This window comes from Bubalus bubalis, chromosome 16 (genome assembly GCF_019923935.1).
Source record: "Bubalus bubalis isolate 160015118507 breed Murrah chromosome 16, NDDB_SH_1, whole genome shotgun sequence".
Lineage (NCBI taxonomy): Eukaryota > Metazoa > Chordata > Mammalia > Artiodactyla > Bovidae > Bubalus > Bubalus bubalis.
The window spans coordinates 52441920-52454286 of record NC_059172.1 but is presented as its reverse complement, the minus strand read 5'-3'; the positions used below and the strand labels follow the sequence as shown (position 1 = coordinate 52454286).

At 43.6% G+C, this 12367-nt stretch overlaps 1 long non-coding RNA gene across 2 annotated transcripts in view; it reads right to left on the bottom strand.

Moving 5' to 3' along the window:
* The window catches only part of LOC102414077, a 109840-nt gene that overhangs the window by 27168 nt on the left and 70305 nt on the right, over positions 1 to 12367 (bottom strand). For both annotated transcript variants that reach the window (XR_006545363.2, XR_006545362.2), the window contains exon 2: positions 342 to 458. This is a non-coding gene — a long non-coding RNA (uncharacterized LOC102414077). The remainder of the gene's footprint in view (positions 1 to 341; positions 459 to 12367) is intronic.

Here is a 12367-nt window from a genome sequence, read left to right as displayed (position 1 = left end):
ATTAATTTAAGAAAAAGAAGGTTAAGACTCTCTGAAAGTGCTGAACACTGAGAGAGGAGGGGAGTCCATGGTCTGCTGCAGAGTCCTGCCAAGTCTTCCTTGCAGACAGTAAGCCTCACCAGAGGTTTATAAAACCAACCATGTGAAAGTTTTCCATTAACAGTCAGAAATCATTTCAACTGTCATCACCACAGAAGAGACATAGAAGGACAAACTAAAAAGTTTCAAATCATTAACTTTTGCTTTTGAGCGTTGAGGTTTTTGTGTCCTCAGATGCGGACAACAGGTCCTGAGGAGATCTCTAGTTCTTTTATTTTAGAAGCTTGCTGTTAAGGACTTACCGGTCCTTTCTAAGAAGTCCTCTAGGCTGTTGCTTCCCCTTCAGAAGGGAATTTTTCCTGGAGGGCCACAGTCCCAGAGAGACGAGACCAACAGGATGTGCGACACCAACATCTCTACTGAGAGGGAAGAAAAGAAAGACAAATTACCCGAGGCGAAGCTGAAATGGCTTCCCTGAAGAGTCAATATTTATAAACTTCATGCAACTTCACAGGTGCCCTAGAAAAGCCACTCCTCTATCCACAGTGGTTACTAAGCTCCCTTTCATCTCTTGTGTGGGCTGATTGCTGTGCTGAGATGAGGACATAGAGAAATAAGACGTGACCCCCGCCTCCAACAACTTGATATCCTCATGAGTGAAAAGTGAAAGTCACTCAGTCGTGCCCGACTCTTTGCAACCCCATGGACTGTAGCCTGCCAGGCTCCTCTGTCCATGTGATTCTCCAAGCAAGATACACTGGAGTGTATTGAACAGGGATTGAACCCAGGTCTTCCACATTGCAGGCAGATTCTTTACTGTCTGAGCCACCAGGGGAGTCCTCATGAGGAAGAATGCATTAAGTATGAATTACACTGTTACCATCCAGGATACATCTTCCCAGGTGGCTCAGTGGTAAAGAATCTACCTGTCAATGTAGGAGATGCAGGAGATGCAGGTTCCATCTCTGGGTCAGAAAGATCCCCTGGAGGAAGAAACGGCAACCCATTCCAGCATTCTTGCCTGGGACATCCCATGGACAGAGGAGCCTGGCAGGCTAGAGTTCATGGGGTCACAAAGAGTCAGACACGACTGAGCACACACACACACAACCCAGGATATACTGGGTTTTTGTCTGCATAAACTACAGGAAGGATGAGCACCTCTCCTCGTCCCACTGTCAGATGCGAAAGATAAACCTGAGAGAAACAAAAGGTTACTCGAGAAACGAGCACCACGTCCTGCATTTTGATTGCTGAGGTGGCTGTCTCAGATTCTTGTTCCCTAGTACCAAGCGTCCTTCTCCCTAGATGCCCAGTCTCTGTTTGGACTTGGTCAGAGCCCAGAGCTGAGGCTGACAGCACAGGATTCCCTCCCTTCCCCAGCCGGTCAGCCTCCCAGGAAGGAGACACTCCCTGTCCCTTTGGCCACAGAACGCGCAGCCATACCTTTGATCGGAAAGGCCAGCAGCCAGCGAGTGTAAATGGCACACCCATCAGCACCACCATTCAGACAGCGCTGTCTTCACGAATTAAATATGACACATCACAATGATGATTCCGAGGCTCAGACAGACCTCACTGCCTGACAGACTGGGTCAGCCGCCTTCCCAGCCTGTTTCAGACACCCAAACAAATTAACACATGTTCCGTGGTGATACAAAATTGCATTTCTGTGTGTGAGTGTGCGTTCCAAAGCCTCCGTGCAAGCACACGATTGTCAATTAAATATTTATCAAACTCCCGCTGACCTACGAGAGGCTCTGACCTACGAGAGGCATCATCCACTGGCTCTCAGAGCATCAGTATCAGCTGTTTTTAAAAGGCAGCTTCTCTTCTTGGTCAGTGGAACCTATTTAAACCTCAGTGAAGAGCCCTCACTATCTTTTGTACTGGATCCATCTACCAGGCTGAATGAGGCTTTTAGAACCAGCAAGAACCAGATGGCCCTCCAAGAGCATTTCTGAATGTTTGGATCTGAGTCATTTGTATGTGGATGTCTTCACAAAACAGCAATCTGGGTAACAGGCTCCAGGCTGAGTCCAGCTTTCCAGACAGCCCATCTTTGCCCACAATTGAGAAGACAAGCACAATATTGTAGGGTACCACAAAAATATTGCAGCGTTTCTTTATATGTGTAGCATCAAATACAGGAAGAGTCCCCATCAGGCTGTCACGACAATGTTAGTTCGCCACAACAACATCCCTTCCTGATAATTTTTCTTTCTCCCATTGCACCTATGATTTCTCCCCTGGCTCAGGCATAAAGCCAGCTTTGTAAATCAGCCAGCAGAGGGCACCTCAAAACTGGTGCAATAATCCAAATATCTGCAAATTCAGAGCCGAAAAAGATGTTAGACTAATCAAAATGGGCTCCAGCTTTATGATGTGCTGGGAGATCCTAGCCAGAAAGAGGAGAGCCGGGGAGGGAAGAGATGGAGCCAGAAATGTATTAGTTGATGGACCTGCTCATCTGAGGAAGAGGGAAGGCTTCAGAGAGAGTCCAGTATCAGAAATCCAAGGGGAGGGGTAAATCTAGTTCAAAAGTGGGAAATGATCAAAATGAAGGGGGTCAACCCAGCACTGCAGACTTCTCAGAATTTTCCCTAGAGAAGAGAAAACCTACGTTTTCATAAACACCTGTACATGGAAATTTATAGAAGCTCTATTTACAGCCACCCCAAACTGGGAGCCATCCGAATGTCCTTCTCCCAGTGAATGGATAAACCAAATGTGGTATATCCATACAGTGCAGAACCACTCAGCAATTTTAAAAGGAAAAGTTATTGATACATACAACAACACATGTGCTATGCATGCTAAGTCGCTTTCAGTCGTGTCCGACTCTTTGCAGCCCCGTGGACTGTAGCCCACCAGGTTCCTCTGTCCATGGGATTCTCCAGGTAAGAATACTGGAGTGGGTTGCCATTCCCTTCTCCAGGGGATCTTCCCAACCCAAGGTTCAAACCACATTTCTTATGTCGCCTGCATTGGCAAGCAGGTTCTTTACCACAAGTGCCACCTGGGAAGCCCTACAACAATATGGATGAACCTAAAAGGCATCACATGGAGTGAAAGAAACCATTCTCAAGAAGTTCCATTAGCATGATTCCATTTGTAAGACATGTTCAACATCTCAGCACTGCCAGGGGCTGAGGGGAGGGGAGGGGATGACTACAAAGGAAACAGCCCAAAACAATTTTCTGCAGTTGATATAACTGCTCTGTCCTGCTTTTGGTGATGATTACATGAATGTATACATGTGTTAAAATGCATTAAACTGTACAAGCCAGTCAGTTTCACTGTAGGTTAATTAAAAAATAAAAATTTTTTGGAGAAAAAAAACTGAGCCATAAAAGAAAACCAAAGGGGTAGAACTCGAGGGGCAGGATGAGATGCATAGATAAAGAGTGAGCTCTAGGGACTTCCCTGGCGGACCAGTGGTTAAGACTCCAAGCTTCCACTGCAGGGGGTGCGGGTTTTATCCCTGGTAGGGGAGCCAAGATCCTGTGTGCCACACCATGTGGCCAAAAAAAAAAAAAAAAAATCTTTTTTAAAGAGTGAGATCTAGTAATGTCTAGGTCCTTATCTAGAATGTAGGTAAAGTGCAGAGGGCCAGAGCAGAGTTGATCCCCAAGGACAGGCTGCTGGGGATCAGGTTCCCACTGCCGATAGGTTGAGGTGGGGTTTCCGCTGAACAGCAGCAACTCAAGCAGAAGGGAGCAGAGGAGCCAACTGGACGCACAAGGTGCTGACTGAGCACAGAGGCTGCCACTCAATGCTCCTGCAGCCCCAGGGGCTCTGCTCACCCTTAGGAGCCAACATCCATGGCAATGCAGAGCCACCCCAGGTCACTGCCCCACCCCACTCGCTGGTAAGGAGACTCACTGACTGTGGGCAGAGGTTTAGCTGAAAGGGCCAGTGATGAACAAAAGCTACACAGATCTGATCTAAGCCCCAATACACATATAAGAAATCTGACAGAGCAAAGCAACAGGAGTTCCCCAAGATCACACAGCTGGTGAGCATCCCCAGGGGCCCTGGACCCCAGCCCTGGACTCTTTCCCATCACCACTACATGACTCCCTCATCAGTCCTCTAGCCTGGGATGGCATTTCTTCTTATCTGTCCCAGGTAAGTGAGACCACGTTTTCCATTTAAAAGAGAGCAAAACACAGGTGGCTCCATAACTTTTCATGAAGACACGTGAAAAAACTCACTACCTCCCTGAGCCTCTTGATTTGTTGCTGTTACATTTATTCTTTTTTTCAGATGAAATATTCACTACCTCCTGTGTCTTGAGTTCCCTGTTTAGACCCATGCCACTAAATCCAAAGATTTCACTAGATGATTAAAAAGACCAAGTTCTTACCTATCAAATCACCTCTTATGTCCTAGCCACATTTTTCATTTTCATCAAGTACTGGAGAGCTCAGAAGAGGGATGACCGTCACAGTTCCCTTGGATTGAATGTTATGAGAGAAAAGTTTTGGTGGAAGCAGCTTTGGTCAAGGTTACTGGCCCAGCTCTGCTAATAACTGGATGTGAGATTTTAGGTATGACACTTCCTTTCTTGAGACTGAATTTCCTCCGCTATAAAGTGAGCTGGTTAGACTGGAAAATTATTAAGATGCTTTCCAGTCCTATAAAGTTATATATCATGTGTAGTCTTTGTGTGTGTGTTTGCCCAGTAGTGCTGGACTCTTTTCAGTACCATAGACTGTAGCCAGCCAGGCTCCTCTGTCCATGGATAACCCAGGCAAGAACACTGCAGTGGGTTGCCATTTCCTCCTCCAGGGGATCTTCCCACCACAGAGATCGAATCCACATCTCTTGCGTCTCCTGCATTGGCATGTGGATTCTTTACCAGTGTGCCACCTGGGAAGCCATTTAGTCTTAAGAATAGATGGCAAATAACTAAACTGATATACAAAAGAAAGGACACATTTCAATAATTCAATACATGTTTTTTGTGAGCCTACTGTCTTTTCAGGCTACACATTAGCTGGGAGGTATTTAACAACATATAAGAATGATAACTGCCTTTAAGGACATACAATCTCATGGAGCAAAACAAGAGTCTAGATTTAAAGGAGCCACTGTTTCACTTGTCCTCATGTGGGTCATTTGTTTAACCCCTCTGAACCTATTCCTTCATCTGTAAACTGTGAATAATAATGGCTCCTTCTAGGAGTGAAAAATAAATGACAGTATATTACGTTTTATTATTAAGTCATTTATATTACTGTCCTGCCCTCTCGAAACAGCATTTTTCTTTCTTACCCCATACTCTTTTTGCAAGTAACCTCCATTTTTAATCTCCTCATCGCTCGAAATTGAATTTTCTATTAATGCTTTGAGATGCAAATGAAAGTCCATTTTTTTCACAGAGATGTATCTGCCTGCTCCAGCCAACACAAATCTCCCTTGTCTCTGGTTTTCTGTTGCCTTTTGAAAAACACCAATGTGGTGTTTTCTGTTGCCGTATGATTGACTTGGGTGTCTGTAGTCTAAATTCTCCTAAACTCTAGCTTGGGCTTCCCTGGTGGCTCAGATGGTAAAGAATCCACTTGCAATGTAGGAGACCTGGGTTCAATCCCTGAGTTGGGAAAATCCTTGCAGGAGGGCATGGCAGCCCACTCCAGTATTCTTGCCTGGAGAATCCCCATGGACAGAGGAGCCTGGCAGGCTGCAGTCCAAGGGGTTGAACAGAGTCAGACATGACAGAGCAACTAAGAACACAAACTCCAGCCTACGTTACCAACTGCCTCCAGTGACCTCAAACTCTACATGTTTCAAGTAGAATCCATAATCTTTCAAGACCTTGCTTCTCTTCAGGGGTTCTTTTCAGTTCATAGTTTCTCAGTTGCTTATATGTAAGTATTTGTCATGTTTCGTCTCCATCACAGCCTCCTCCTAGCCATCGCATTAATTCCAACTCTCATGCATCTCACATCATCCTTTCTCATCTCCAGCGTCTCAGCCTTCCTGGAGCCTCTCTTGACTAGATTATGCAATAGTGGAGGGACGAATGTATCAACATCACCCAGCAAGCTTTTCAAAATACCCCTATTAACGTTTCCATCAGCCCATACAGTATCTGAAATTTTAGTTGAGGGAAAAGACAGACGACTAAGGGAAAAGCTAGGCTTGAGTCTCCTGCAAAAGTTTCCAGGTTATTCTGATACATTGCTCATCACTAATGAGAATCACTGTTTTAACCTTTCTCCTCCAATCCCTTCCCCCTCTACTCCCCTATACAGTCCATGGAATTCTCCAGGCCAGAATACTGGAGTGGGTAACCTTTCCCTTCACCAGGGGATCTTCCCAACCCAGGGATCGAACCCAGGTCTCCTGCATTGCAGGCAGATTCTTTACCAGCTGAGCCACAAGGGAAGCCCTCTCTCCTGCCCAAATTATTTTTCAAAACCTCCAATTATCATGGCTCTTTACTGCCTTTCAGAAACAAGCAAACAAACAAGACAGTCTTTAGCCTGGCTTTCACGTTCTGGTTCCAGGCTGCTTTCCTGACTGGGATTCCCCCACTCCTTCCATGCCCCATGTGTTCCAACCAAAACAAACTCAACCTTGTTCCTCTAGACTTACACACTTTCACACCCCAGGTCTCAATTCATGCCGCCTCATTTTCTTGGGATTCTCTTCTGCTCTCACCTCACTATCTTTGCCTGGGAAAATTCCACATGACTTTCAATGTTCAGACCTATGCCATCTCTTCCACAAAGTCATGACCAATTTTCACCCTCTTCCAGGCAGAATTAGTTCTTCCCTTCTCTATATCCCATCTCAATCTATCCACAGCGCTCATCCATTGAGTAACAGCTCAGGAAGGCCACCTTTTTGGACTCCCTCTGAAAGGATATAAGTACCTCCTCTAGTCCTCTTAGTAACTGTTTACACCTGTTTTATACTTACACCCAACTCTATTCCATGTGTTGGGGGGAGTGGTGGTTCATAACTTGTTCATCTACTAATACAGACCATGAACTCCTCAAAGACAGATGCCATCCTATCCTTCTTTGATCCCCAGCACAAGCAAGAGTATGGAATTTTACCGGGTGCTAAACAAATATTACTTCAGTCGAGATCCAGATTGGAGGGTCTGAGCTCCCAATGCAGGAGGCCCTGGTTCACTCCCTGGTTGGGGAGCTATATCCCACAGGCCGCAGCTAAGGCTCTGCATGCCACAACTAGGGCCCAGAACAGCCCGATAAATAAAAATATTTAAAAAGAAAAGATCCAGATTGGATATCGTCCCTTCAGTAAGCATTTGCAGGCTCTAAGAAGTAGCAGTGCCTTCCTTCTGCCACCACAGCATGCCGCCAATACCACCTTCTATTGTTATTTGCGAGTTCATAGCCTTACCTAAGACAGTGAGTGTATCAGGGGTGGGAACCATGTCTTCATCTTTGTCTGACCTCTGACATGTTGTACAGTGCCCAACAAATAGCTCTACCCACCAAGCTTCTGGAATAACTGAACTGAATTTACTGGCATTTCTTTCCAGGTGATAAGCTCTTCAAAGACCCTCACTGCATCTTTTATTACCCCTCTCACAAGTTCAATATCTCCTCCAGTCCTGGGTTGAGAGCAAACATTCAGCAAAATATTTGTCCACTGACGCATTCTTCTTGAATATTCCTGAATAAGTCGAGGCCTGCTTGAGAGGGTGCAGTGTCCCTATTGGTTGTGTCTCCAAGAAAGGAGGAAATCAGTCTTGCAGTGACCATCTCCTACTCTAATTGTCATCCTGTACACATCCTGGTATTTCATCATGGTTCATCATATCACTAGAAAGGTCACATCTGTCACTTTGCAATTCCCAGCTTATTTCCCTGGTCCAATACCAACCACCCCCCTTCTCTCCAGTTGTCCCAATGTGTTCATCAGAATGGAATGCACCATATTAACTTCAACCAGGAGTGAAAATAATGCCCACTGGTGTGATAAATTCTATTCCAACAAGGCTGAGGGTGGGATCACTGTTCAATGTATTCATAATACAGAGGCCAACTGGATAATGAAAAACATTCCTTTATCCACAACTGAACATTTTTGGAGTTTTGTTTTTAAAAACTAAAACATCACAATATTTATTTGAGGTTTGACAGAAAACAGCAAAATTCTGTAAAGCAATTATCCTTCAATGAAAAATAAATTAAAAAAAATAATAAACTCAATATCTCATTATTATTAAAACAATGAAGATACTGCATGGTATGTTTTATTTTAGGCAGTAAAAATAATCATGCTTTTAAAAAGCACTAATGTGATAAAAGTTCTCTCTTTCTCTACTGTTTAACACAAACATGGTCCTACAAGTTTATAAATTGCCCAACCATTTTGAATGCCTAGGCACAACTTAGCTACCACCATCATTCAAAATATTAAGTTAGGAACTGAACAACCAATGAGGAAATAGTTTTTCTGGAAGTTGGGAAGTTATATTACTTGAGTTAAATAAAAAGAACAAACTCAACATTGATCATAGCACATCAACTGAGAGTAGAGATGCCAAGCAAGGCTGCCACCATCATACATCACAATAGCAAAGATGTCAAAAAATTTTAGTTTCTTCCCGATAGGTCTACGAATGAAATTACTTGGAAACAGAAAGTAATGACTGTGACATGGGATACTGGTGAACTTTAATCCACATTTTATCACCGTATTTAAACATCCCCAGAGTCATACCTATTTTTAAATTCTATGATCTAGGATAGATAATTTTCTTTCTGCAGTGAGATCATTTGTGTTATTAGCTGCAATGCAGTATTTTAAGACTCCATCAAGAAGAATGAAAGGAAATCAGAAATTGAGGCAACAGTGTAGACTAGTCTTGTAAAATCTGACATTAGAAAAAAGATCGCTCTGGACTTGAATGATTCTGACTGATTATCCATACAACTGAAATTCACTGGTATAAGATGGAGTGATCTTGCATGTCCAAAATGACTAGTCCTAACACAAAAAGGGGAGGTCTTCGTTAAGGTCACCATGCTGCAGACTTGAGTTGTCATTTCAGATCATTTCTCAGATTTGCAGGAAGTGAAAAGAAATTAACATTTTGAGAAGTTTCAACACTTTTAGCATTATCCACCCTAATGTCCACTGGTCCTACTTTGTTAACACTTTATGTGCAAAGAAAGCTCAAAATTACTCTAGATGTCTCAAGTGGACCAAACAGTTGATTCTCTCTACCAGGAAATTGGTTCCTGAAACCAACCAAGTGCATCATATTGAAACAACTTTTCCTTTTGATTGTGAGCTTCTTAGCACAGTCTACATCAAGGATCCCACCAACCACCCCAGAACAGCCACTGAATTCCTCTACCATCTCAAGCATAACCTTGAAAAGTGATACATGCTGCCAGAGCCCCTGAACTGAGAAGCTAAGGTCTTTGTCTTGTGATGCAGCACGATGTCGTTTTTTAACCCTGGACAAGCCAAAGCTCTCTTTGGTCCTCAGTGCTTCCTTATGCATATTGTGCGTGTGTGGGGAGGGATGGGGGGCGTGGGAGAACAGTACAAAACTCTTCCAAAGTATGGAGATGAATTAGATTCTGACAGGCAAATGACATTAGCTTTTTGGGAAAAGATTTTGCAGCAGTAACAGTAACCTCTTTCCTCCAAGCGGTGGAAAAATTTTTCTATGAGTTCTTGATTTCTGTTTGGTGAGCTGGTTTCATGGGGGTCATGGCACTGGTGATTCCTGTTGGGCTTTTATTTCTACTTTGCGAGTGGCTGGGGCAAGGGTGGGACAAGAAAACCCAAAGGGATGGGGACTAGCAAAAGGGATTGAAGGGTAGAGAGGCATTACAAAATTGCTCCCTTTTTGAAGAACGGCTGATCTCAGGTTCCTCAGGTTCAACTATATACTTGATTTCCAATGTTAGGTTAATTTCTGCTGTACAGCAAAGTAATTCAGTTATGCATATGGATATGGGCTTCCCTGGTAGCTCAATGGTAAAAAATCCGCCTGCAATGCAGGAGACGTGGGTTCGAATCCTGGGTCAGGAAGATCCCCTGGGGAAAGCAGAAACCCACTCCAGTATTCTTGCCTGGAAAATCCCATGGACAGAGGAGCCTGGTGAGCTACAGTCCATGGGGTTGCAAAGAGTCAGACATGACTGAGCAACAGACACCTTCATTTTTTTTCCATTTTCATATATATATATATATATATACACACACACACACACACACACACACATATATATATATATATATATATATACACACAGAGACACACACATAAATACATATATATATACACACACATACACCCTTTTCATATTCTTTTCCATTATGGTCTATCACAGGACACTGAATACAGTCCCCTGCTTAGCTTCCTTTCTAATAGCCTCCCACAAACTTTTTTGCTGGCAGTTCTGGGGCAGGCATTTTTACATTTCCTCTTCCATCCTTCCAGACTGACACTTAGAGAAGTAAGTACAGGAGGAATTGTCTCCAAATCATCTCTTCCACAAAATTTCACATTAAATGAACATGGGGAAAAAATCCAATCCTGTGGTAATGTTCTCTTAGAACATTCTTGGGAGTTTTATGCTGTCCTTAAAACACCAACTGTCAAAACAAGATAATGGTTTTTCAAGGAAATCCCAAACATCCACAGTTAGCCTAGCAAGTTTATATAAATGGAAGAGTGTCTTCATGTCCCCTAGCTAAAAAAGAAAATCTGGGGAGAAAATAGAGCTTCATCGAAGCATCATTCCCTATCGATGAAATCCTCATTTTCCAGATTTGCTTATTTTAAAATCCAACTCCTTGAACATATAACACCACATCCAAGTGCTACCTCTTTGCTATTTTAACAAACCATTACGAGCTTTCTGTTTGCTTCCCCAAATATCACAAGAACAGTTTGTTGTGCTGGTTCATTAGCAAAACGAAGACTTTCTTCAGTGCTAATGTGTGTCACGTTTCTTAGGAGGACTAGGGAGTCTACATTGCAAAGGAAGTTAAATGAGCATTTTCTCTCTTAAAGGCCTTACACAGTTAAGTAGAGGACGGTGTGCTATTTATTTAAAAGTGACGCAGGGCTTTCCTGGTGGCTCAGTGGTAAAGAAACCACTTGCCAATGCAGGAGAGGTGGGTTCAATCCCTGGTCTGGAAGATCCCACGTGTCATGGAGCAACTAAGCCCATGCAGTACAACTACTGAGCCTATGCTCCAGAGCCCAGGAGCTGGAACCACTGAGCCCACGTACCACAAATACTGAAGCCCTAAGGCCCTAGAGCCCAGGCTCTGCAACAAGAGAAGCCACCGCAACGAGAAGCTGGTGCACTGCAACTAGAGTGTCCCCCGCTTGCCACAACAAGAGAAAAGCATGTATAGCAATGAAAGACCCAGCACAGCCAAAAATCAAAAGGTGTGTGTTGGGGGGTGGTAAAGGGAAGGCAGCTTCACTTTGTTCTCTCAGTTTGCAGGGAAGAAAACTCTGAAAAGGTTTACAAAGTGATGAACCCTGAAAGATGTGTCAACTGCTGAACTGTAGTGTCTCAATGGAGTATATGCTTCTGAAAAGGAAACTTTTAATGAACGAGGGGGTTGTAGGGGAGTTTCATATTTTGGACCATACGCTGCCATTTTAGTGGTTATTTTAAATCAGTGGGCAGGCATGTGGGTGAAGAGAAGTAGAAGAAGCTACATCCTACTTTAGCTGCCATATACACACCCCTGTGACCTTTTGCTTGATTCTTGTTAAGGTGTTCTAACATGCCAAAGATGCTATTTTCCCCCTGTAGTTTTTAAAGATGTTTGTATTTTTAGGACCCAGGAGATTTAAGGCACAGATAGTATTTTGACCACATTGTGTTCAATATGTAAAATATGAAAAGTGGGGTTTCCATTTTCAAGAAAAGCCCAGGTTGGGTCTTCTGCATGATTTGGAAGTTTAACATCAACTGGAGCGACTACAGACTATTGTGTGAAATATTTGGATTAATGGCTGAACTTGAACTGTGCCTTTAAAATATCTGGAGATTGACCTTGGCCACAAGCTTAGCTGTTCCTTTTAAGTTGATCCAGCAGGAATTAGCTATCTGTAGGGGGCACAGACTGAGAGATGGGGTGCCCTCCAAGTCTATTCTCCCATGGGGATGAGCATTCCTCCCAGCTCCATGGAGAACCACACAGTGCTGCAGGGCAAAAGGGACTGGTTTGTACAACTTCAGTCATTGAGACCCTGAGCCTTTCATGAACCTCTTTGTCTTTGGTATTTTCAAGTGGAAATGCTAGCCAGCCTTGCGATACTTGTCATTTTCCCTTCATTTCCCTATTTACCAAAGAA